The following is a 27,975-nucleotide window of genomic DNA, read 5'->3' as shown; positions in this document are numbered from 1 at the left end:
AGGCTGGAGTGCAGTGGCATGATCATGGATCGCTGCAACTTCTGCCTCCTGGGTTCAAGTGATTTTCATGCGTCAGCCTCCCAAAATGCTGGGATTACAGACACCCACAACAACGCCTGGCTAAGTTTTGTATTTTTAGTAGAGATGGGGTTTCACCATGTTGGCCTGGCTGGTCTGGAACTCCTGACCTGAGGTGATCCACCTGCCTCGGCCTCCCAAAGTGCTGAGATGACAGGCGTGAGCCGCCGCGCCTGGCCTTGAGTATGATTTTTGATTTGGAAGTTCAGAGTTAGGGTTTTAGTCTGAGGACTGTATGATGGGAAGGTGAAAAGCAGAGCTTGGCTGTGAGTTTGCTGGGATTCCTGTGCTGCTTCTACAGCTCTTTGGCTGTGTGACCGTTACTTTTGGCAAGTTCCTTTACCTTTCTATGTGTTGGTTTCCTCATCAATAAAATGGAAAAACTAATCATAATCATAATAGCTATTGGTGTTGGGATAGCCCAGTGGTTGACACATAAGGACTCAAACATACTTTTTTTTTTTTTTTTTTTTTTTTTGAGACGGAGTCTTGCTCTGTTGCCAGGCTGGAGTGCAGTGGTGCAATCTCGGCTCACTGCAACCTCTGCCTGCTGGGTTCAAGCGATTCTCCTGCCTCAGCCTCCCGAGTAGCTGGGATTACAGATGCCTGCTACCACTCCCAGTTAATTTTTGTATTTTTAGTAGAGACGGGGTTTCACCATGTTGTCCAGGACGCTCTCGATCTCTTGACCTCATGATCCGCACACCTCAGCCTCCCAAAGTGCTGGGTTTACAGGTATGAACCGCCGTGCCCAGCTCAAAAATACTATTATTAATTTTGGGGGGCAGTTATTATATTTTGTGAAAATCAGAGTTCAGTACCTTGTAACACTGAGTTGGGATCTATCCCTGAAGGAACAGGCTTCTAAAGAGGAAGGCATCGAGAGAGGGGCAAAATTTTAGTGGACGCTGTAATGACTTTAGGTATATGGACCTGGGGCAGAGTTCTAGCTGGGGCCACCAGGTAGCAAGGTGGACTTTGCTAAATTCTATCACTTTCCTGAGCCTCAGCCTCACTTGTTACAAATGGGGTTAAAGCATCCCTCTTTCATAAAGATGATTAAGTAAGAGGGAATGAAAGCAACTTCCATCAATGGTCAAAAGTATTCATTTAACTTCTTTTTTTTTTTTTTTTTGAGATGGAGTCTCTCTCTGTTGCCCAGGTTGGAGTGCAGTGGCATGGTCCCGGGTCACTGCAACCTCCACCTCCTGGGTTCAAGTGATTCCCTTGCCTCAGTCTCCTGCATAGCTGGGACTACAGGTGCGTGCCACCACGCCTGGCTAATTTTTCTATTTTTAGTAGAGACGTGGTTTTACGATGTTGGCCAGGATGGTCTCGACCTCCTGACCTTGTGATCCACCCACCTTAGCCTCCCAAAGTGTTGGGATTACAGGCATGAGCCACCATGCCTGGCCCATTTAACTTCTATATTACTTTCCTGTTGGTGGATTTCCCAGTGCAAACTGAGCAGCTTAAAACACCACCCAGTTATTATCTGTTTCCATGAGCCAAGGGTCTGGGCAGGGTTTAACTGGGTCTTCTATTCAGGGTCACAATACTGCAAACAGAGTGTCAACTGGGGTCTCATCAGATGCTCAGTGTCCTCTTCCAAGCTGATTCAGTTTGTGGACTGAATTCAATTTCTTGCAATTGTTGAACGAAGGCCCTCAGCTCCTAGAGCTGCCACCTCCAAAGACAGTTCACAGCATGGCCATTTATGTCTCCTTGGAGGCTAAGGGTTGAATCTCTGAAACTTCACCTTTAAAAGACTCACCTGATTAGGTCTGGCCCACCTAAGATCATCCTGCTTTGGATGAACTCAAAGTCAGCTGAGCAAATGTGCTTAACAAAGCAAGCGTGACCATAATCACATTTGCAAAATTCCTTCCCCTTGGCCAAATCACAAGCTCTGCACACACTCAAGAAGAGATGATACAGGGAACAGATATAAGGGAGTGGTTCTCTTGGGGGCTGTCCTAGAACTCTGCCCATTACAACTTCCTTTCTCGAGGAACAGCAGGCCTGGGGAGAGATGATCACGGATGAGAGCAGCCCACAGGTTGTGAGCACCAGGTGCTGGAGTAGGATGCAGGAGGCTGACAAGCAAGTATGAAAAGCCTTCTCTGGGCTGGGTGGAGTGGCTCACACCTGTAATCCCACCACTATGGGAGGCCGAGGTGGGCGGATCACGAGGTCAAGAGATCGAGACTATCCTGGCCAACCAACATGGGGAAACCCCGTCTCTAATCAAAATGCAAAAATTAGCTGGGAGTGGTGGCACACGTCTCTAACAACCCAGCTCCCCAAGTGAGCAATTCCTGTCCGTTTTAAGGGCTCACAACCCTAAGGGGGTCCACATGAGAGGGTCGTGATCATGAGAGAGTCGTGATCGATTGACCAAGAAGGGAGTACGTGACTGGGGGCTGCATTCAGCAAACCCCATCTCTACTAAAATAGCAAAATTCAGCAAAGTCTCAGGATAAAAATCAATGTGCAAACATCACAAGCATTCGTATACACCAATAACAAACAGAGAGCCAAATCATGAGTGAACTCCCATTCACAATTGCTTCAAAGAGAATAAAATACCTAGGAATCCAACTTACAAGGGATGTGAAGGACCTCTTCAAGGAGAACTATAAACCACTGCTCAACGAAATAAAAGAGGATACAAACAAATGGAAGAACATTCCATGCTCATGGGTAGGAAGAATCAATATCGTGAAAATGGCCATACCGCCCAAGGTAATTTATAGTTTCAATGCCATCCCCATCAAGCTACCAATGACTTTCTTCACAGAATTGGAAAAAAACTACTTTAAAGTTCATATGGAACCAAAAAAGAGCTGGCATTACCAAGTCAATCCTAAGCCAAAAGAACAAAGCTGGAGGAATCAGGCTACCTGACTTCAAACTATACTACAAGGTACAGTAACCAAAACAGCATGGTACTGGTACCAAAACAGAGATATAGACCAATGGAACAGAACAGAGGCCTCAGAAATAATGCCGCATTATCTACAACTATCTGATCTTTGACAAACCTGGCAAAAGCAAGAAATGGGGAAAGGATTCCCTATTTAATAAATGGTGCTGGGAAAACTGGCTAGCCATATGTAGAAAGCTGAAACTGGATCTCTTCCTTACACCTTATACAAAAATCAATTCAAGATGGATTAAAGACTTAAATGTTAGACCTAAAACCATAAAAACCCTAGAAGAAAACCTAGGCAATACCATTCAGGACATAGGCATGGGCAAGGACTTCATGTCTAAAACACCAAAAGCAATGGCAACAAAAGCCAAAATTGACAAATGGGACCTAATTAAACTCAAGAGCTTCTGCACGGCAAAAGAAACTACCAGCAGAGTGAACAGGTAACCTACAGAATGGGAGAAAATTTTTGCAATCAACTCGTCTGACAAAGGGACCTATGACTTTCTTATAACCAAGAGAATATGGCAGAGGTGATGGGATGTAGTGATTATGTTAGATAGGATGTTAAGTTGTCTTGCTAGGAGGTTATCTTGCTGGCTTTGAAGATGTGAGCTGCCATGTCATGAGTGGCCAGATGGAGAGGCCCATGTGGCAAGAAGCTGAGGACAGCAAGAACCTGGGGCCCTGATTCCAGCAGCCTGCAAGGAACTGAATGCTGCCAACAACCAGAGGAGACGGGAAGCAGATCAATCACCAGTCAAGCCTCCAGATGAGAACTGAGCCCTGGCTGACATTATGGTTGCAGCCTTGCACTGAACCCAGCTGAGTCACGCCTGGATTCCTGACCCACAGAAACCACGTAGTGATAACTGTGTGCTGTCTCAAGCCACAAAATTTGCAGTAATATTGTTGCACAGCAATAGATAACTAATATAAAAACTGTCCTACATCATGTACATTACTGAGTGAAATGTAGGACCTGGATTTAAGCTCTGATTTCAGAGTTGTGGTCTCAGTCTCCCCAGGGAGACCTGTCCTGGGAGACAGTTATGCCAGGCTGTGATGCTGTGATGATTGTTCTCTTCCTACCCAGAAGCTTTCAATAGGCATGTCAAGCATGTGACCCCAGCTACATATACCAAATGTATTTCTGACAAATGCCAGGACATCGTGAGCTTTCTTGTTTTACTGAGAGCTCCATAAAGGAAGGATCATCTCTGTCTCTTTTTTTTTTTTTTTTTTTTTTTTAAGAGTCTCACTCTCACCCAGGCTGGAGTGTAGTGGTGCGATCTCGGCTCACTGCAGTCTCTGCCTCCTGGGCTCAAGGGATTCTCCAGCCTCAGCCTCCTGAGTAGGTGGGATCAAAGGTGTGCATCACCGCACCCAGCTAATTTCATATTTTTGGTAGAGACGGGGTTTACTCATGTTGGCCAGGCAGATCTTGAACTCCTGGCCTCAAGCGATTCACCTACCTCGGCCTACCAAAGTGCTGGGATTACAGGCATGAGCCAATGCACCTGGCCTGTCTTTTTTATGTTATGTCCATGTGAAACAGCCCAGTTGTCAGCACACAAAGGGGTCCAAATGTGAAAGGAAAGGGCAAACACAGGGGAAACCTAGGGGTGTTCAGAGATCGTTCCCAGGTCATTGCCTGTTTCAATATGTACAGTCCTGGGCCCCACGCACATGATTCTGTCTTGGCAGGTCAGAGTTAGAGATGGGGAGCTACCTGGTTACGAGGGATCCCAGTGCATTTTGAGGCAGCTGGTTGTTAAGACTGCATTGTAAAAATTACAACCCAAAGATGTGAAGGGAAACAGAAAGACATTGGCAGGCTAGAAAACAACACAAGTAAAACATGAACAAGTTCATTCCAGAAGGAGATTCTCAATGACAGCTGCACATCAGAATCACCTGGGGAGATTTTAAAACCCCAGTGCCCGGGCTCTGCAGCCCATATCAATTATTACAGAATCTCTTGGGGATGAAACATGGGCATCAGTATTTTTGGTTTGTGTGTGTGTGTGTGTGTGTGTGTGTGTGTGTGTGTGTGTGTGTGTGTGTGTGTTTGAGACGGAATCTTGTTCTGTCACCCAGGCTGAAGTGCAGTGGTGCGATCTCAGCTCACTGCTACCTCTGCCTCCCGGGTTCAACCCATTTTCCTACCTCAGCCTCCCAAGTAGCTGGGATCACAGGTGTGCACCCCCACGCCTGGCTAATTTTTGATTTTTTAATAGAGATAGGGTTTCACCATGCTGCCCAGGCAGGTCTCGAACTCCCAGCCTCAGGTGATCTGCCCGCCTTGGCCTCACACAGTGCTGGGATTACAGGCACGAGCCATTGCTCCTAGCAGTATTTTTTTAATGAGGCAAAATTCACATAACATAAAGTCCCTGTATGAAACCATACACTTCAGTATCATTAAATACATTCACAATATTAAGCAATCATCATCTCTGTCTAGTTCCAAAACGTTTTCATTAACACCCCCGCCCCCCAAAAAAATAACCCTGTATCCATCAAGCACTCTCCATCCCCTCCCCTTTCCCCCAGCTCCTGGCAACCACTTACCTGCTTTCTGCCTCTATAGATTTGCCTATTCTGGGCCTTTCACATAAATGGAATCATGCAATATATATAATAACCAAAAGGTAACAACCACCAAGATGGCCATTTGGTTGACGAATGAACAAACAATATGTGCTGTATCTATACAATGGAAATATTGGTGCCTACTACATGTGGATGGACCTTGGAAACATCATGCTAAGTGAGAGAGAGCCTTGGTATTGTCTCTTCTCCCCAGGAGATTCCAAGATGCAGCCAAGGTTGAGACCCCCTGACAAGCAATGGATATGATTGGGTGCAGATGAAATAAGGCAGCCAGGGGCAGGAGGGACGTCTCATTGAAGATGATTATTTGTGGATGCCTAGCAGGGATGGGGATGAGGTATGATAACAGCAACCCCAATCCCAACACTGCGTGACCGATTTTATCTTCAGCCAGCTGATATGCCTCATGGGGTTTGGACACAGGACAACTCTGCCTCCCAGGTTCAAGCAATAACACCTGCCTCAGCCTCTTAAGTAGCTGGGATTACAGGCATGTATCACCACGCCTGGCTAATTTTTGTATTTTTAGTAGAAACGAGGTCTCGTCATGTTGCCCAGGTTGGTCTCGAACTTCTGGCCTTAAATGATCCACCCACCTCAGCCTCCCATAGTACTGGGATTACAGGCATGAGCCACAGTGGCAGCCTCCAAATTGTATTTGAAGTTTGACTTTCCACCTCCAGAAAATCCAACCTTTTCCCAAGTCACAGTGGGACACCCCGGAGTTAATTTGAGAGAAATATGCTTTTAAAAACAACTCCAGGCCAGGCGCAGTGGCTCACGCGTGTAATCCTAGCACTTTGGGAAGCTGAGGCGGACGGATCACGTGGTCAGGAGATCAAGACCATCCTGGCCAACATGGTGAAACCCCGTGTCTACTAAAAATACAAAAAATTAGCCGGGCATGGTGGCACTTGCCTGAAAGCCCAGCTACTAGGGAGGCTGAGGCAGGAGAATCGCTTGAACCAGGGAGTCAGAGGTTGCAGTGAGCCGAGATCGCGCCACTGCACTCCAGCCTGGCGACAAGGAGAGATTCCGTCTCAACATAGATAAATAAAACCCTCCGATATGAACACCAAACTAGAATCATTCCACTGACTTCCCTCCGCCAATCAGGGGGAGTTATGGTGATGGTGCATGAGTGTCTATTTGCATTGAGTCTTAATGGAAAAAAAGGTTGTGTCACTCAAACGAAAAACAAATCACAGCCCAGACTGGAGCTGTGGATGAATAGCATGGCTGAGTGTTGGTACAGGCTTTCCACAGCAATATTAAAACTGAAAAAATCAGCAATGAAGCTCCCAGCCACATTTCTGCCAAATGATTTGGGGGAAAACAACAGAGGCACTCCTCAACTTTTCCTTCGCTGCACAAAGTGGGTTTGGCTGGAAATGCCAAGTGTACTTGTTGCTGGGATCTTTCAAATGAAAGCAAGCTGGGAGTCAACCTCCTGCAGCCGCAGGCCAGAAATGGGTTTAGACCAAACTAGTATAGTAACACTGGTGCACATCTAAACAGCTTTAACTCACTCCCAGCAATCCAGATTAATTTAATATGCTTTCTTATTGGCATTCTGCATTTTTCATTAAAGCAAATAAACATCCATCCCTCTGTGATAAGTTAGGGCAAAAAAAAAAATTCATATGTTTAGGGCATAGGGAAGGAGGAGTTGTTGGCTGTTAAAAAAAAATACTGCAAATGGCCTTTGAAAGTCTAGGCATCTTCATCATAAACACAAACATTCCTCTTCACAAAGGGACCTCAAGTAACCTTAGGCTGGATGGCCCACTTGAGTATGTTTTTCTTCTCATTCTTTCTTACCTTCCCTCCAGCCAACCCAACCCACATTCAGTGACCAAGTCACGTGGGTTTTACCTCCTATATCTTTTCAGATCCGTTCACTGCTCAGCCACTCTCCTGACACCACCATAAACCAAGCCACCATCACCTCCAACTGTTTGACTGCAAATGCCTCCTCACTGGCCTCTGTCTTCCCCTGGTCCTGTGACAATCTGCACTCCGGTCAGATCATTACGTTAGGAGATCCAGACCATTCTCCCTAACACGGTGAAACCCCGCCTCTACTAAAAATACAAAAATTTTAGCTGGGCGTGGTGGCGGGCGCCTGTAGTCGCAGCTACTTGGGAGACTGAGGCAGGAGAATGGCGTGAACGCGGGAGGTGGAGCTTGCAGTGAGCCGAGATCGCGCCACTGCACTCCGGCCTGGGCGACAGAGTGAGACTCCATCTCAAAAAAAAGAAAAAAAAAAATGATAAAAGGTCACCTTTACTGAGCCCACCCTATCTCATTCCATCCCTACATCAGTCCTTTATTTCACCAGTGGGGAAGCTGGGACACAGAGTAGTTAGGTGGGATGCCCAAGGTGGGACCACTCGTGTGAAGTTTCCACACAGTAATGTGAGACCCTCCATGACCTAGCCCCTCTCTTTCTCCAGCCTCATTTCCTGATTCTCTCGCTTGGCCTGCAGGCCTCAGCCACACAAACTTCTTGAAAGTCCCTTAAATCTGGCTGAGCGCAGTGGCTCACACCTGTAATCTCAGCACTTTGGGAAGCTGAGGCGGCTGGATCACCTGAGATCAGGAGTTCGAGACCAGCCTGGTCAACATGGTGGAACCCCATCTCTACTAAATATCCCAAAATTAGACAGGTGTGGTGGATGGCACCTGTAATCTCAGCTACTCGGGAGACTGAGGCAGGAAAGTCGCTTGGACTCGGTAGGCAGAGGTTGCCGTGAGCCAAGATCGCACCACTCCACCCAAGCCTGGGCGTCAAGAGTGAAAGTCCGTCTCAACAAAAAAAGTCCCTTAAATCTGCTCTATGCCTATCAACCTCAGGGACTTCACTATGCTGTTTCTCACCCTGAAATGCTGTTCCTCATTTCTCTACATAGTGAACTCATCCCACCCCCTAGGCCTTTCCTTAAGTGTCATCACTTCAAGGAAGATTTTACTTTTTTAATATAACTATTAAAATATAATTCAGGTACCGTATCATTTGCCCATTTAAAGTGAACAAATCAGTGGTTTCAGTGCATTCACAGAGCTCGGCAACCACCATTATGATCAATTTTAAAACATTTTCATCACCCCAAAAGGAAACCCTGTATCCATGAGCAGGTACCTGCCATTTCCTCCTCCCACTAAGCCCTGACAATCTACTTTTTTTGAGATAGAGTCTCTGTCACAGGCTGGAGTGCAGTGGCACAATCTCGGCTCACTGCAACCTCCGCCTCCCGGGTTCAAGCAATTCTCCTGCCTCCCGAGTAGCCGGGATTACAGAGATGTGCCACCATGCCCATCTAATTTTGTATTTTTAGTAGAGTCAGGGTTTCTATCTTCGTAGATTTGCGTGTTCTGGACATTTCATATAAATGACATCTTAGAATATGTGACCTTTTGTGACTGGTTTCTTCCACTTAGCTTAATATTCTCATAGTTCATCCGTGTTGTAGCCCGTGTTAGTACTTCATTCCTTTTGATGACTGAATAATATTCCATTGCATAGTCAAACCATGTTCTATTTCTCCACTCATCAGTAGACAAGCATTTGTGTTGTTTTCACTTTGGCGCTATTATGAATAATGCTGCTATGAGCATTTGTGTACAAGTTTCTGGACGGACATATATGTTCATTTCTTTCATAAACTGGAGTGGAAGTGCTGGGTCATAGAACTCTGTGTTTAAGCTTTTGAAGAAGTGCCAGACTGTGTAAGAAAGAAAGCCTTTCCTCACCCTGTGAGACTGAGCTCCCTCTCTCCATTTATACGTTCTCTTTAAGCCCTTTGCTTCTCTTTCAGAGCAATTCACGTTGACCTGGGTCACCCTCAACTTAAGGCTCATAACTCCCCTAGATCCTCAGGGTCCACACTAAATGTGATGAAATATGATGCAAGCCACATATTTACATTTGCATTTTGTAACAACCACATTTTTAAAAGTAAAACAAAAGAAGTGAAGGTAATTGGAATAATATCACAGATGTAAACAAATCTATCCAAAATACCAGGTCTACATGTATAAAATTTTTTAACAATAACAAAATACTTTGCTTTCATTTTATATTAAGTCCTCACAATCTAATGTGTATTTGACACTTCTCGCACATTTCAGAATGATGGCAGCAGCCCATATGGGGGGCCCGCCCATGATGCCAATGATGGGCCTTCCTGCTCCTGGGATGATGCCAGTGGGACCTGCTCCTGGAATGAGGCCGCCCATGGGAGGCCACATGCCTGTGATGCCTGGCTGCCCAATGATGAGACCTTCTGCCCGTCTCATAATGGTGCCCAGTCAGCCCAGAATGACTCGACCAGACAGATAAGGATAGAGGGGAGGCCTCATTGCATCAGTATTGTTTTGTTGTTGTTATTGTTGTGTTTTTTTTGTTTGTAATGTTTTGTTTTGTTTTTGAGACAGAGTCTTCCTCTGCCGCCCAAGCTGGAGGGCAGTGGCATGATCTGAGCTCACTGAAACCTCCACCTCCCGGGTTCAAGCGATTCCCCTGCCTCAGCCTCCTGAGTAGTGTGGGACTACAGGCGTGTTCACCATGCCCGGCTAATTTTTTTTATTTTAGTAGAAACGGGGTTTCACCATGTTGGCCAGGATGGTCTCAATCTCCTGACCTCGTGACCCGCTCGCCTCAGCCTCTGAAAGTGCTGGGATTAAAGGTGTGAGCCACTGCGCCTGGACTATATGAATTTTATATTTACCTGTTCCCTTCACCAGGAGATCATGCTGCTGTGATGTCGGGTTTTCTTAACAGCGTAAGGAAGACTTGCCCCCTTGCCCTATCAAAGAGAATAGTTTTGGAGGGGAGAAGTGGGACCAAAAAAGATGCAGTTTTCATTTGTATTGGGAAATGTGAAAATAAAATTGACAACTCTTTCAGTTAAAAACAAAAAAAGAAAAGGAAAGAAGATGTGGGGCTGCCATATGCAATACCGTGGATTTCATGGATCTTCTACTCTGGAGGCAAATATTATCTTTACTGAAGCCAGACCAACCTGACACAAAGATCTTTTGTTTTTTTAATGTGACTGTGTTTTATTTTAGAATGTGTAATTCACTTTAGAAGGGTAAAGTACCTGTCTGGGGAAGACTATTTAATTTCCTGCATTTATTTAGAATGTTGGCTGATGTTGTTATGAAGGGAAACAGCTCTAACAACTGAGTGCCCCCCACATAGACACAGCTCATGAGTTCGCGGGGCAAAGGAATTGAACAGCAGCCTCCTAATAGCCAGCCTTCTCTGTGATGTGGAAATAATTATCAGCATGTAAAAGACTATATATATATTCAACAATTCTGATCCCCTGAAAAATTCAAATCTACAACTGATTTGCTTCCTGGGCTCCTGAAAACAACTTTGTCAAAATTGTTCAGAAATATAATCAGCCAATCGTTGCCCCTTGGGGACGCAGGATAAAGCAAGTCAGCTATGACCAATGTGGAGTCGGCCGTGCACAATTACATGCAGACCTGCATGATATCGAGTTCCTGCTATGGTCCCTCCCCAGTCAGGCCCCCATTGCCTGGGCTGCAACCAGAAGCATTCAGGCACAAGTGCATTCAACAAATACTTATTTAATTGTACTGGTAGTTAGAGGGTTGCAGTTGATTAAGGTACATTAATGGATCCATGTCCTCCCAGTATCCAAGACTCTGCCATTTGTCTCTGCAGTTCCTCCCACTGAAGAATCGGAGTATATTTCTCCAGTCCCTAATGTTGGGTTTTGTAATGTGTCTAGCTTTGGCCACTGGAATATTAATCTGTATGACCAACAACTTGGAAAGTGTGCATTCATTTGTGCTCACTCACTCCTGCTATCACCATGACAACAAGCCCAGGCCAGACTGCTGCTTCCAGCAGAAGATAAGAGACACCAAGAGCAAAGTCGAGCTTCCCAGACATGCTCATGCTAGATTGACCAATCCTCAGCTGACCCATAGATCCATGAAAATAAACGATTGTTGTATTAAGCCACTGAGATTTGGAGTGACTTGTTATGCAGCATTTTGTGAAAACAACTAACTGACACAAGGGTCACTGTCCTTTATCTCTGTAGATTTTAACCAATTTTAATAGCTAGATGGAGATCTTCTAGTTGCCTTTATTTATAATGAATATGACTGTAGAGCTAGTTTGGCCTGACACTACCAGTAACCTACCCAGAAATTCAGAAATACTTTCTTCTCCAACCTGCCCCAACCAACCTTTTGTTTGTTTGTTTGTTTTTGGGTTCTCCCTCTTTGCCTAGGCAAGAGTACAAATGGTACAGTCAGAGCTCACTGTAGCCTCAAAATCCTGGGCTCAAGTGATCTTCCCCTTCAGCCTCCTATGTAGCTAAGACTACAGACATGTGCCACCATGCCTGGCTAATTTTTTTATTCTTTGCAGAGAGAGGGTCTCACTATACTGCCCAAGTTGGTTTCAAACTCCTGGCCTCAAGCAGTCCTCCTGCCTCACCCTTCCAAAGTGCTAGGATTATGGGCATGAGCCACCACACCCAGCCTCTTCTTCTTTTTAAATAGAAACTTTATTTTATTCTGACAGTGGGTTTCTTTCTTTCTTTTTTTTTTTTTTTAAGAAAAAGTTGGCCCAGCCCCAGGGAATAAATTTTGACTGCTCTAAACAACTATAGACCAAGGGCCAAATCTGGCCCTCTGACTGTATAAATTAACTTTTACTGGAATAAAACCAGGTCCGTTGATTTATCCATTGTCTACATACGCTTTTAGGCTACGATGGCACCACTGCGTCACTACAACAGAGGTTATTTAGACCAAAAGCCTAAAATATTACCGTTTGCCTCTTTATGGAGAAAGTTTGCCATTCCCTATCTAAGGTTTAGATTCTGAGCTTATCATTTTATCCTACCCGCCCTCACCAGTGACTGGCTCAAAACAAGTCTGTAATTCCATTCTGACTGTTCTACTGAGGGAATTCCCCCTTCTTCTCATGCAGAGCTGATGAGGGTAAGTTGTATTAATAGGACATACGCTCAGGTTTTCTGAAAAATACTTTTATCTAGAAATGCATAGGAATATGCTGGTGCCTGAATGTACCATCCGGGGGCCTGGAGATTGACTCCCCTGCCTCCACAGCTGGTGCTCACACTTACTACTGAGAGGCCTGCGGAAACACCTGCCTACCCACCACCAGAACCTGCATAGGTCACCTGGAGAACTAGAGATCAGCCTGCCACACACACCACCCAGGAGCCCAGTGGTGCACCTGCCCATCTGGCCCAGTGCTGCCACTGCCAGCAACCAAAGAAGCCACCTGGAGGCCCAGGGATTGGCTCACACAGACAGGCTATCATCAGTGCCCACAAACGCTGCCCATGGTCCCTAGTATTGACACACCTGGTCCACCGCCACTACCACTGATGCTGAAGGACAAGACTTCCTGGCATCCCCATCCTCAGCAAAGCCTCACCACAGCCTCCAATAACAACTGCCGTCTGGCCAAGTGTGGTGGCTCACGCCTGTAATACCAGCACTTTGAGAGGCCGAGGCGGGTAGATCACGAGGTCAGGAGTTCGAGAGCAGCTTGGCCAACATGGTGAAACCCCGTCTCTACTAAAAATACAAAAATTAGCTGGTCATGGTTGCATGTGCCTATAGTCCCAGCTACTCAGGAGGCTGAGGCAGGAGAATTGCTTGAACACGGGAGGCAGAGGTTGCGGTGAGCTGAGATTGTGCCACTGCACTCCAGCCTGGTGACAGAGTTAGACTCCATCTCAACAACCAAAAAAAAAAAAAAAAAAAAAAAAAAAAACACTGCAGTCTAAGCCACTGAATGACTCACAGGCACCACTCATGCCAATTACAGCTGAAGGAATCATATGCAGACTATACCACTGTACCCACCCAGAATCAAAGCCAAAGTGTGATATCCAATGAACACTGTAGATACAGCTATAAGAAAAGGTCTTTCCCATATAAAAGCCAATCCATAAAATTGGAAGAAATGACCGTTATGTCAGAGGCACAGATAGTCACATAAGGATGCAAGAAATATGAAAAAGGAAACATAACATCTCCAAAGAAGCACAATAATTCTCCAGCAACAGATCCAATGAAAAGAAAATCTATGAAATGCCTGAAAAAATTTCAGAATAATGTTATTAAAGAAACTCACAGAGATACAAGAGAACACAGATAATGAATACAAAAAAAAAAAAGAAAGAAAAAGAAAACAGGAAAACAATTCATGATCTGAATCACAAATTCAACAGAGATAGACAGCATAACAAAGAGCCAAACACAAATCCTGGAAGAGAATAAATCATTGAAATAAATACAAAAGATAATTGACAGCTTTAACAATAGACTAGATCAAGCAAAACAAAGAATTTCTGAACCTGAAGACTGGTCTTTTAAAATAATCCAGTCAGACAAAAAGAAAGAAAAAAGAATGAAGCAAGGCTACATGACATATGGGAAACATATGTGACAAAAAACTGAAATTCTGGGAGTTCTGGATGGAGATGCGATTGGTAAAGGCATAGAAAACCTATTTAATGAAATAGTAACTGAAAACTTCCTGAATGCTTCCAAATGCAGGAAGCTCAAAGATTACCAAGTAAATACAACTCAAAAAGGTCTTCTCCAAGGCACATTATGGTAAAATTGTCAAAAGACAAAGAGAAAATGCTAAAAACAGGAAGAGAAAGGTATCAAGTCACTTATAAGAGAATCTCCATCAGGCTAACAGGGAATTTCTCAGCAGAAACCTTACAGGCTAGGAGAAAAGGGGATGTATATTACAAGTAAAAAATAAAAATAAAAAAAGTAAGCCCAAAATACTATACCCAGCAAAGCTATCCTTCACAAATGAAGGAGACTGGCATAGTGGTTCACAACTGCAATTCCAGAGACTCAGAAGGCTGAGGCAGTAGGACCATTTGATCCCAGGAGTTCAAGGCTGCAGTGAGCTATGATCATGTCACTGTACTCCAGCCTGGGTGACAGAGTGAGACTCCATTGCTAAAAAAAAAATAGTAATAATAAAAGAGAAAAAAGTATTTCCCAGATAAGCAAAAGACTGTTTGTTTGTGTCTTGTTTGTTGCGGTCCTACAAGAAATGTTTAAGGGAGTCCTACATTGGGAAGTGAAAGAACAATATCTACCATCATGAAAATACATGAAAGTATAAAACTCACTGGTAGTTCAGACACACAAAGAACAAAGGATTCAAACATCACCACTAAAGAAAACCACCAAACTGCAACCATAAATAATGAGAGAAAAAAGGAACAAAGGTGTATTAGTCTGTTTTCACACTACTGATAAAGACATACCTGACTGAGACTGGGCAACTTACGAAAGAAAGAGGTTTAATGGACTTACACTTCCACATAGCTGAGGAAGCCTAAGAATCACGTTGGAAGGCAAGAAGCAAGTCATGTCTCACATGGATGGCAGCAATCAAAGATAGAGCTTCTGCAGAGAAACTACCCTTTTCAAAACCATCAGACCTTGTGAGACGTATTCACTATCATGAGAACAGCATGGGAAAGACCTGACCCCATGACTCAATTACTTCCCACCAGGTCCCTCCCACAACATGTGGGAATTCAAGATGAGACTTGGGTGGGGACACAACCAAACCATATCATTCTGCCCCTGGCCCTTCCCAAATGTCATATCCTCACATTTCAAAACCAATCATGCCTTCCCAACAGTCCCCCAAAGTCTTAACTAAGTTCAGCATTAATTCAAAAGTCCACAGTCCAAAGTCTCATTTGAGACAAGGCAAATCCCTTCTGCCTATGAGCATGTAAAATCAAAAACAAGTTAGTTACTTCCTAGATACAATGGGGGTATAGGCACTGGGTAAATACAGTCATTCCAAATGGCAGAAAATTGCCAAAACAAAGGGGCTACAGGACCCATGCAAGCCCAAAATCCAGTGGGGCAGTGAAATCTCAAAGCTCCAAAATGATCTCCTTTGACTCCATGTCTCACATGCAGGTCATGCTGATGTAAGAGGTGGGCTCCCATGGCCTTGGGAGAAAAAAGGCCACAGCTCCACTCCTGTGGCTTTGTATGGTTTAGACCCCCTACTGGCTCCTTTCACGGGTTGGCATTGAGTGTCTGCAGCTTTTCAAGGCACACAGTGCAAGCTGTCAGTGAATCCAGCATTCTGGGGTCTGGAGGATGGTGGCCCTCTTCTCAAAGCTCCACTAGGTGGCGCTGCAGTAGGGACTCTATGTAGGGGCTCCGACCCCACATTTCCCTTCTGCACTGCCCTAGTAGAGTTTCTCCATGAGTGCCCTGCCCCTGCAGCAAACTCCTGCCTGGATATCTAGGCATTTCCATACAACTTCTGAAATCTAGGCAGCAGTTCCCAAACCTCAATTTTTGACTTCTGTGCACCCACAGGCTCAACACTATGTGGAAGCTGCTAAGGCTTGGGGCTTGCACCCTCTGAAGCCACAGCCCACGTTGTGCCTTGGTGCCTTTTAGCTGCAGCTGGCGTGGCTAGGACTCAGGCACCCTAGGCTGCTCACAACAGGGGTCCCTGGGTCCAGCCCACAAAACCATCTTTTCTTCCTAGGCCTCTGGACCTTTGATGGGATGGGCTGCCATGAAGACCTGTGACATGCCCTGGAGACATTTTCCCCATTGTCTTGGGGATTCACATTTGACTCCTCGTTACTTAAACAAACTTCTGCAGCCAGATCGAATTTTTCTTGAAAAAATGGGATTTTCTTTTCTATTGCATTGTCAGGCTGCAGATTTTCCAAACTTTCATGCTCTGCTTCCCTTATAAAACTGAAGGCCTTTAACAGCACCCAAGTCATCTCTTGAATGCTTTGCTGCTTAGAAATTTCTATCAGATACCCTATATCTCAACTTCAAATACCCTATCAGATACCCTAAATCATCTCTCTCAAGTTCAAAATTCCACAAATCTCTACAGGAGGGGCAAAAAGCCACTAGTCTCTTTGCTAAAACATAACAGGAGTCACCATTGTGCCAGTTCCTAACAAGTTCCTCATTTCCATCTGAGACAACCTAAGCCTAGACTTTATTGTCCATATAACAATCAGCATTTTGGGCAAGTCTCTAGAAAATCTTTTCCAAATTTTCCCACATTTTCCTGTTTCCTTCTGAGCCCTCCAAACTGTTCCAACCTCTGCCTGTTTCCCAGTTCCAAAGTCACTTCCACATATTCAGGTATCTTTTAGCAACACCCCACTTCTGGTACTAATTTACTGTATTAGTTCATTTTCACACAGCTGATAAAGACACATTCAAGACTGGGAAATTTACAAAAGAAAGAGGCTTAATGGGCTTACAGTTGTACATTGCTGGGGAGGCTTCAAAATCATTGCGGAAGTCAAGGAGAGGCAAGTCACATCTTACAGGGATGGCAGCAGGCAAAGAGAGATCTTGAGCAGGGAAACTCCTCCTTTTAAAACCATCAGATCTCATGAGACTTATTCACTATTAAAAGAATAGCATGGGAAATACCTGCCTCCATGATTCAACTACTTCCCACTGGGTCCCTCCCACAACACATGGGAATTCAAGATGAGATCTGAGTGGGGACACAGCCAAACCATATCAAAAGGATATACAAAATAACCAGAAAACAATGAACAAAATGACAGGAATAAGTCCTCACCTATCAATAATAACTTCGAATATGGGTTAAATTACCTACCTAAAAGATAGAGACAGGCTTAATGGATAAAAAATGACCCACAACATCTACAAGAAACTCACTTCACTTGTAAAGACACACACAGACTGAAAGTGAAGGGATGGAAAAAGATACACCACACAAACAGAAATAAAAAATAATCAGGAGTAGCTAAACTTACACCAGATAAAACAGACTTTAAGTCAAAAACTGTAAAAAGGACAAAGAAGGTCATTATATGGTAATAAAGGGATCAATTCGGCAACAAAGTATAACAATTCCAAATATGCATGCAACCAACACAAGCGCATCCAGAGACATATAGCAAATATTATTAAATCTACATGGAGAGATAGAGTCCAATACAATGATAGTTGAGAACTTCAACATCCTACTCTCAGCATTGGACAGTTCATCTAGACATAAAATCAACAAAGAAACATTAGATTTCAGCTGCACTTTAGACCAAATGGACCTAACAGTTATTTTCAGAATATTTCATCCAGCAGCAGCAGAATATACAATCATCTCATCAACACATGGAACATTCTCCAGGATAGACCATAGGTTAGGACACAGAACAAGGCTCAATAAAATTTAAAAAACTAAAATCATATCAAGTGTCTTCTCAGACCACAATGGAATAATACTTGAAATCAATAAGAAGAAGAAATTTAGAAACTGTACAAATACATGGACATTAAACATGCTATTGAATAATCATTGGGTCAATGAAGAAATTAAGATGGACATCAAAAATTTTTTTTAAACCGAAAATGGAAACACATCATGCAAAACCTATGGGATACAGCAAAAGCAATACTAAGAGGAAAGTTTATAGCAATAAATGCCTACACGAAAAAAGTAGAAAGATTTCAAATAAACAACCTAATGATGCACCTCAAGGAACTCAAAAAGCAAGAACAAATCAAACACACAATTAGTAGAAAGAAAAAAATATAAATAACATAGCAGAACCAAATGCAACAGAGACAAAAAAATGCAAAGAATCAACAAGATAAAAGTTGGTTTTTTGAAAAGTTAAACAAAATTGATAAACCACTAGTGAGGCTAACCAAAAAAAAAAAAAAAAAAAAAAAAAAAAAAAAAAAAAAAAGACCCAAATAAATACAATCAGAAATGAAAAAGGAGACATTATAACTGTTACCAAAGAAATAAAAAGAATCATTAGAGGCTATTATGAACAATCATATGCTAACAAATTGGAAAACCTAGAGGAAAGGGATAAATTCCCAGACATACACAGCCTACCAAGATTGAACTAGGAAGAAACAGAAAAATGTGAACTGACCCAAAATGAATAGCAGGTTTGAATCAGTAATAAAAAGTCTCCCAAAAGAGAAAAGTCCTAGACTAGGCTTTTATGCTGATTTCTACCCAATTTATAAAGAAAAACAAACACCAATTCTTCTCAAACTATTCCCAAAAATTGAAGAGGAAGGAATTCTTCCTAACTCATTGTATAAGGCCAGCATTACCCTGATATCCAATCAAGACAAGGACACAACAAAAGGAGAAAACTACAGACCAATATTCCTAATGAACACAGATGGTAAAATTCTCGGCATAATACTACCAAGCCAAATCTAATGATGAATGAAAAAGATAATATACCATGATCAATTGGGATTTATCCCAGGAATACAAAGATGGCTCAACATACACAAATCAATACATGTGATACATCACATCGACAAGATGAGAGGCAAAAACTATCTGATCATCTCAGCAGATGCAGAAAAATCACTCAGTAAAACTTACCATTCCTTCATGATGAAAACTCTCAACAAATTAGGCACAGAAGGAACACTTCAACCTAAGAAAAGGCGTATATGACAAATCTACAGCTAACATCCTACTCACTGGGAAAAAATTGAAAAGCCTTTCCTCTAAGAACTGGAACAAGGGAAGGATGCCCACTTTCACCACTCTTATTCAACACAGTATGGGACATCCAAGCCAGAGTGATCAGACAAGATAAAGAAATAAAAGGCATTCAAATGGACAAAAGGAAGTCCAATTGTCTCACTTTGCAAATGACATAATCTTATACCTGTAAACAGAAAAACCTAAAGACTCTACCAAAAAACTCTTAAAATAAATTAGGCTGGGCATGGTAGCTCATGCCTGTAATCCCAGCACTTTGGGAGGCCAAGGTGGATGGATCACCTGAGGTTGGGGGTTTGAGACCAGCCTGGCCAACATGGTGAAACCCTGTCTCTACCAAAAATACAATTAGCCAGGCATGGTGGTAGGTGCCTGTAATCCCAGCTACTTGGGAGGCTGAAGCAGGAGAATCGCTTGAACCTGAGAGGTGGAGGTTGCAGTGAGCCAAGATTGCACCACTGCACTCCAGCCTGGAAAACAGAGTGAGACTCTCTCAAAAAATAAAAAATAAAAAACATTTTTAAAAATGGATGTATAATTCAGTAAAGCTTCAGGACACAAAATCAACATACAAAAATCAGTAATGTTTCTATATACCAGTAACAAACTAGCTAAAATAGAAATCAAGGAAGAAATTCTATTTATAATAGCTACAAAAATAAAATACCTAGGAATAAACTTAACCAAGGATGAGGAAAAAAAAAAACCCAAAAAACTTCTACAATGAAAACCACAAAACACTGATAAAATAAATTGAGAAGGACACAAACAAATGGAAAGGCATCTTATGCTCGTGGGTTGGAATAACTAATACTGTTAAAATGACCATACTACCCGAAGCAATCTAGAGATTCAGTATAATCCCTATCAATTATATTCTTCACAGAAACAGGAAAAAAAAAAAAAACCCTGAAATTCATATGGAACCACAGAAGACCCCAAATAGCCAGAGCAATACTGAGCAAAAAGAACAAAGCTAGAAGCCTCACACTACCTGATTTAAAAATATACTGCAAAGAGGCCGGGCGAGGTGGCTAAAGCCTATATCCCAGCACTTTGGGAGGCCAAGGCGGGTGGATCACAAGGTCAGGAGAACGAGACCATCCTGGCTAACACTAAGAAACCCCGTCTCTAAAAAAAAAAAAAAAAAAAAAAAAAAAAAAAAAAAAAAAAAATTAGCCAGGCGTGGTGGCGGGCATCTGTAGTCCCAGCAGCTACTCGGGAGGCTGAGGCAGGAGAATGGCATGAACCTGTGAGGAAGAGCTTGCAGTGAGCAGAGATCACGCCACTGCACTCCAGCCTGGGTGACAGAGCAAGACTCCATCTCAAAAAGAAAAAAAAAAAACATATATATATATATATATATATATAAATAAAATATATATATATATATATATATAAATAAAATATATATATATATAAATAAAATATATATATGTGTATATATGTATATATGTATATATGTATGTTATACGTATATATGTATGTATATACGTAGATATGTATGTATATACGTATATACGTATGTATATACGTAGATATGTATGTATATACGTATATACGTATGTATATACGTAGATATGTATATATACGTATATATGTATGTATATACGTATATATGTATATATGTGTATATGCACATATATGTATATATACACGTATATATGTGTATATACACGTATATATGTATATATACACGTATATATATATGTATATGTGTGTGTGTGTATATATATATATATATATGCATATATATATATTACAAAGCTATAGTAACCAAAACAGCGTGTATTGGTATTAAAACAGACACAAAAACAAAGGAAACAGACTAAAGAATCCAGAAATGAATCCACATATTTACAGCTAACTGATTTTCAAGAAAGCTGTCAAGAATATGCATTGAATAAAGGACACCCTCTTCATTAAATGGTGCCAGGAAAACTAGATATCCAAACACAGAAGAATAAAACTATACCCTTGTCTCTCATCACTTACAAAAATAAACTCAAAATCAATTAAAGACTTAAATGTAACAGCCACAACTATAAAACTACTAGAAATAACCACAGGAGAAACGCTTGAGAACAAAGATTGTATGGCTAACACTTAAAAAGTACAAGCAACAAAAACAGACAAATGGGATTATATTAAACTAAATACCTTCTGCATATCAAATAAAACAATCAACAGAGTGAAAAGACAACACCCCTCCCTTACACCATACACAAAAATTAACTCAAGATGGCCTACAGACTTAAATGTAAAACTCATAACTATAAAAACGCTGAAGACAACCTAGGCAATACCACCCGGTACATAGTGATGGGCAAAGAGTTCATGGTGAAGATGCCAAACGCAATTGCCACAAAAGCAAAACTTGACAAATGGGATCTAATTAAATGAAAGAGCTTCTGCACAGCAAAAGAAACTATGAAAAAATAAACAGACATTTCTCAAAAGAAAATCTACAAATCACCAAGTTTATGAAAAAATATTCAACATCACTAATAATCACGGAAATGCAAATCAAAACCACAATGAGATATCATCTCACACTTGTTAGAATGGGTATTAAAAAGACAAAGCACAACAAATGCTGGCAAGCATGTGAAGAAAGGAAAATTATTGTATATTGTTGGTGGGAATGTAAATTGGTACAGCCATTACGAAAAAAAGTACAGAGATTTCTCAAAAAACTAAGAACAGATCTACCATATGATCCAGCAATCCCACTCCTGGGTATATATCCAAAAAAAGATATCAGTGTATCAACGGGATACCTGTACCCCCATATTTACTGCAGCACTATTTACAATAGCCAAGATATGGAATCAATCTAAATGTCAATCAATGGATGAATGGATAAAGAAAATGGGAATATACACACAATAGAATAGTATTTAGCCATAAAAAAGAATGAAATCCTGTCATTTTCAGCTAAATGGATGGAACTAAAGGTCATAACGTCAGGTGAACTAGGCCATGCACAGAAAGAAAACTATTGCATGTTCTCACTTATATGAGCAGCTTATGCTCCTGGAAATCAAAGCGGGGCCATGTTTCAGGTCAGTAGGGTCAGGGATAGAGACCACAGTTATGGACTTGTGTGACCTGGAGCTCTATAAAATTGATATCATGGAGATAAAGAGTAGAATGATAGTTACCAGAGGGTGGGAATAGGAGGGGTTTGAAAAGAGGTTGATTAATAGGTATAAAAATATATAATAGAAGGAATGAGATCTAGTGTTTATTATCACAGAAAGTGACTACAACAATTTATTGTATATTTCTTTTTTTTAATTTCAATAGTTTTTAGGGAACAGGTGGTATTTGGTTACATGGATAAGTCCCTTAGGGGTGATCTCTGAAATTTTGGCATACCCATCAGCAAAGCCGTTTACCCAATGTATAGTCTTTTATCTCTCACCCCCTCCCACCTTCCCCCTGAGCCTCCAAAGTCCACTGTTTCATTCTTGTGCCTTCGCATCATCATAGCTTAGCTCCCACTTACGAGTGAGAACATGCAATGTTTGGTTTTCCATTCCTGAGTTACTTCATTTGAAATAATGGTCTCCAACTCCATCCAGGTTGTTATGAATGCCATTATTTTATTCCTTTTTAAGGCTAAGTAGTATTCTATGGTATACATATATATAACACATTTTCTTTATCCACAAATTGATTGATGGGCATTTTGGGCTGGTTCTATAGTTTTGCAACTGTGAATTCTGCTGCTGTAAACCTGTGCAAAAGTATCTTTTTCATATATTAACTTCTTTTCCTCTGGGTAGATACCTAACAGTGGGATTGCTGGATCAAAAGGTAGATGTACTTCTAGTTCTTTAAGGAATCTCCATATTGTTTTCCATAGTGCTGGTACTAGCTTACATTCCCACCATCAGTGTAAAAGCGTTGTATTTCACCACATCCATGCCAACATCAATTTTTGTTTTTTTTTGTTTTGTTTTGTCTTTTGTTTTTTGTTTTTTTTGAGATGGAGTCTCACTCTGTCACCCAGGCTGGAGTACAATGGTGCCATATCAGCTCACTGCAACCTCTGCCTCCCGGGTTCAAGCAATTTTCCTGCCTCAGCCTCCTGAGTAACTGGGATTACAGGCAACTGCCACCATCCCCGGCTAATTTTTGTATTTTCAGTAGAGACTGGATTTCACCATGTTGGTCAGGCTGGTCTCAAACTCCTGACCTCGTGATAGGCCCACCTTGGCCTCCCAAAGTGCTAGGATTACAGGCGTGAGCCACCGCGCCCGGCCCTCTTTTTGTTTATTTTACACGTGGTATTGCATTGTGGTTTTGATTTGCATTTCCCTGGTAATTAGTGATGTTGAGCATTTTTTCATATGTTTGTTGGCCATTTGTATATCTTCTTTTGAGAATTGTCTATTCATGTCCTTGGCACATTTTTTGATGAGATTATTTTTTTCTTGCTGATTAGAGTTCCCTGTAGATTCTGGACATTAGTCCTTTGTCAAATGCAGTTTGTGAAAATTTTCTCCCACTCTGTGGGTGCTCTGTTTACTCTGCTGATTATTTCCTATGCTGTGCAGGAGGCTTTTAGTTTAATTAAGTCCCATCTATTTATCTTTGTTTCTGTTGCATTTGCTTTTGGGTTCTTGGTCATTAACTCTTTGCCTAAGCCAATGTGTGGAAGCATTTTCCAATGTTATCTTCTAGAATTTTTATGGTTTCAGACCTTAGATTTAAGTCTTTGATCCATCTTGTGTTGATTTTTGTATAAGTTGAGAGATAAGGATCCAGTTTTATTCTTCTACATGTGGCTTGCCAATTATCCCAGCACTATTTGTTGTATAGGGTGTACTTTTCTTACTTTGTTTTTGTTTACTTTGTCGAAGATCAGTTGGCTGTTAAGTATTTGGCTTTATTTCTAGGTTCTCTACTGTGTCCCATTGGTCATGTGCCTATTTTTATACCAGCACCATGCTGTTTTGGTGACTATAGCTTTGTAATATAGTTTGAAGTTGGGTAATGTGATGCCTCTAGATTGGTTCTTTTTGCTTAGTTTTGCTTTGGCTTTGCAGACTCTTTTTTAGTTCCAAATGAATTTTGGCATTCTTTTTTTCTAGTTCTATAAAGAATGATGATGGTACATTGATAGGAACTGCATTGAATTTGTAGACTGCTTTTGGCAGTATGGTCATTTTCACAATATTGAGTCTACCCATCCATGAGCATGGAATGTGTTTCCATTTGCTTGTGTCATCTATGATTTCTTTCAACAGTGTTTTGTAGTTTTCCTTGTAGGGGTCTTTCACCTCCTTGGTTAGGTATATTCCTAAGTATTTTATTTTTACAGCTATTATAAAAGGGTTTGATTTGATTCTCAGCCTGGTAGATGTTGGTGTATAGCACTGCTACTGATATGTGTACATAGATTTTGTATCCTGATAAATAGATTTATTGTGTATTTCTAAATAGCAATAAGATTTGAAATATTCCCAACACAAAGAAATGATCAATGTTTGAGGTGATTAATATCCTAAAGACCCTGATTTGATCATTACACATTGCATGCATGTACCAGAATCTCACATGGACCCCATAAATGTGTACAATTATTCTCTATCAAAAACATTTTTTTAAGAAACATGCAGGAATACACTGTACCTCTTCCTTGCTGTGTCTGGATATTGTCACATGAGGACTTGACATGCGGATTGTGGCAGCCTCTGTGACCAAGAGCAGAAGACAACAGCAGCATAGAAACCTCAAATGAAAAACCTAACATCTCAAGCTACTAATTTAGCCAACCTTGGCATCAGCTATCTCTGGTCTTAGTACATGAGGTGATAAGCCCCCACTGTTCAAGTTGGGTGTCCATCAATTGCTGCAGAATAGAAGTTAATGAGGCTTCCTCCTCCTGGATCCCCTACTCGACCCTGACATGCCCATTCAGTCACAGGCAGAAAGGGAAGCACAGGGTAAGGAGACCTGGCTGACTGTGCCAGACGCAAATCTTACCTGTCCTGCTTAGAACACTCAAAGCTCAATTGGTTAAACAAAAAAAGGAAAAAGACAATAAGGAGTATAGCACTCCCCAGATGCAACTTAATCTAACACTCTATACTTTAGATTTTCTAGACATACATAGAAATCAGACCACTACTTCTGCAGAACATTTTACTGGTAAAAAGAATAGACCACATGAGGGAAAACTGATTTGGTGGAAAGACAACAAAAACAAAACATGGGAAATCGGTAAGGTGATAACATGGGGGAGAGGTTTTGCTTGTGTTTCACCCGGAGAAAATCAGCTTCCTGTTTGGATACCCACTAGACATTTGAAGTTCTACAATGAACCCATCAGAGATGCAAATGAAAGTGCCTCTGCAGAGACAGAAAATCCGCAATCGAGCATCATCGACTCGCAGGGTGAACAAAATGGTGATATCAGAACAGATGAAGTTACAATCCACCAAGGAAACGGCATATGTGGAGAGCCAGAGATAGGAAGGGAAAGAAAAAGAGACAGAGATCAGAGAGAGACACAGAAAGTGAGACTGGGGAGAGAGATAGTGTTAAAGAGAGAGAGAGAGACCGTAAGAGAAGGGAGACAAAGAGATAAAAGGTGCGAGTGAGCAGGTGAGGAGAAAGACTGAAAACTAGGAGAAACAGCAACTAAGACACAAAGGAGGTGGGAGACTGCCCGGGTGCCGCAGCACCCACACCGTCCTCTTGCCCCCGTCACTTGGGTTAAAACCACCGGAAATTCCACTATTGCAAATTTTGTATTAATCCTTGTATGTCTGTACTTTCTATTTTTAGTCTACAGGTGTATTCAGCAGCTCCAGAGAGACAGCGACCAGCGAGAAGGGGCCATGATGATGGTGGTGGTTTTGTCAAAACGAAAATGGGGATATGTAGGGAAAAGAAAGAGAGATCAGACTGTTACTGTGTCTACATAGAAAGGGAAGACATAAGAGACTCCATTTTGGAAAAGACCTGTACTTTAAACAATTGCTTTGCTGAGATGTTGTTAATCTGTAGCTTTGCCCCAGCCACTTTGCCCCAACCAGTTTGACCCAATCTGGAGCTCACAAAAACAAGTGTTGTATGAAATCAAGGTTTAAGGCATGTAGGGCTGTGCAGGATGTGTCTTGTTAACCAAATGTTTGCAAGCAGTATACTTAGTAAAAGTCATCACCATTCTCTCGTCTCAATAAACCAGGGTCACAATGCACTGTGGAAAGCCGCAGGGACCTCTGCCCTTGAAAGCTGGGTATTGTCCAAAGTCTCTCCCCATGTGATAGTCTGAAATATGGCCTCGTGGGATGAGAAAGACCTGACGGTCCCCCAGCGCGACACCCATAAAAGGTCTGTGCTGAGGTGGATTAGTCAAAGAGGAAAGACTCTTGCCGTTGAGATAGAGGAAGGCCACTGTCTCCTGACTGCCCCTGGGAACTGAATGTCTCGGTATAAAACACGATTGTACATTTGTTCAATTTTGAGATGGGAGAAAAACCGCCCTATGGTGGGAGGCGAGACATGTTTACAGCAATGCTGCCTTGTTATTCTTTACTCCACTGAGATGTTTGGGTGGAGAGAAACATAAATCTGGCTTACATGCACGTCCAGTCATAGTACCTTCCCTTGAACTCCATTATGACATAGATTCTATTGCTCACATGTTTGTTGCTGACTTTCTCCTTATTATCACCCTGCCCTCCTACTACATTCCTTTTTGCTGAAACAATGAAGATAATAATCAATAAAAAACTGAGGGAACTCAGAGGCTGGTGCCAGTGCAGGTCCTTAGTATGCTAAGCGCCGGTCCCCTGGGCCCACTGTTGTTTCTCTGTACTTTGTCTCTGTGTCTGATTTCTTTTCTGTTTCTCATCCCACCCGACAAGAAATACCCACAGGTGTGGAGGGGCAGGCCACCCCTTCAGTATGAGATTACAGGCATGAATAACCCCACCTGGCCACCTTACTCACTCTTGAAAGGCCAGAAGTGATGCTGGAACTTTCTTCCTCTGTGGGTTAAAAAGGGAAAATTAGGGAGAACACAAGGCATGAGAGATGCAGCGATGGATATGTCTATATGGAGCTTCTGTCTGCATCCAGTAGAAAATGCATCTCTAGGCACCAGGTTTAAGAGCGAAAACCTGGAGTCTTGTATGTTAGCATTCTCCTTCCCCACAAACCAGAGAGGGAATCCATTTGCTCTAGCACACCCGGATGTAGGAAATGTCACATTCCTATTTCTGTAACTTCAGTTAAATCTGCTCTGAGTCCCTGGATGCCTGGCAGGTGGAGAATTCAATCTTGTCGTTACCAGCATTCCTTTTTCTTCTCCATGGGCTTATGTAAGAATTCTGGGCTTACACACTGTTGGAAAGCCAAGTAGGAACTACATCCCCCGAACTCTCCATTCTTCCAGCTGCTCATGATCCATCAACCTTCTTTGGGCCACCTGCTATAGCAAGACCATCCTCACAGCATCATTCCACTGACCCACAGGCTCAGCCCCAGGGACCCTCACTAGAACAGGTCTCCACTATGCATAGGAACTCACAAAAACCTTCTCTTCATCTTGGCTTCCTCTGATATCCAGCCACTCCCCCACTTCTCATCTTAAACACAGATGGCAGCTCCTTCCCATCGTTCCAAAACTGAGGGATTGTGCAGCCAAATTCTCTGCAGACACCAAAGCCTCACCCGTCCTCTTCAGGGAGGTGCTGCAAGGGCATCTGAGATCTTTGGAAGCCCAATTCTGGCCTCTCTT

General features: G+C 42.2%; 1 pseudogene; it reads right to left on the bottom strand.

Moving 5' to 3' along the window:
* LOC106635231 (uncharacterized) overlaps positions 1-27,975 on the bottom strand; it is a 121,759-nt pseudogene that overhangs the window by 53,067 nt on the left and 40,717 nt on the right.

The sequence above is a fragment of the Pan paniscus genome, chromosome 7 (genome assembly GCF_029289425.2).
Source record: "Pan paniscus chromosome 7, NHGRI_mPanPan1-v2.0_pri, whole genome shotgun sequence".
NCBI classification, from domain to species: domain Eukaryota; kingdom Metazoa; phylum Chordata; class Mammalia; order Primates; family Hominidae; genus Pan; species Pan paniscus.
The sequence above is the reverse complement of the archived record's forward strand: the minus strand, read 5'-3'. Positions and strand labels throughout refer to the sequence as shown.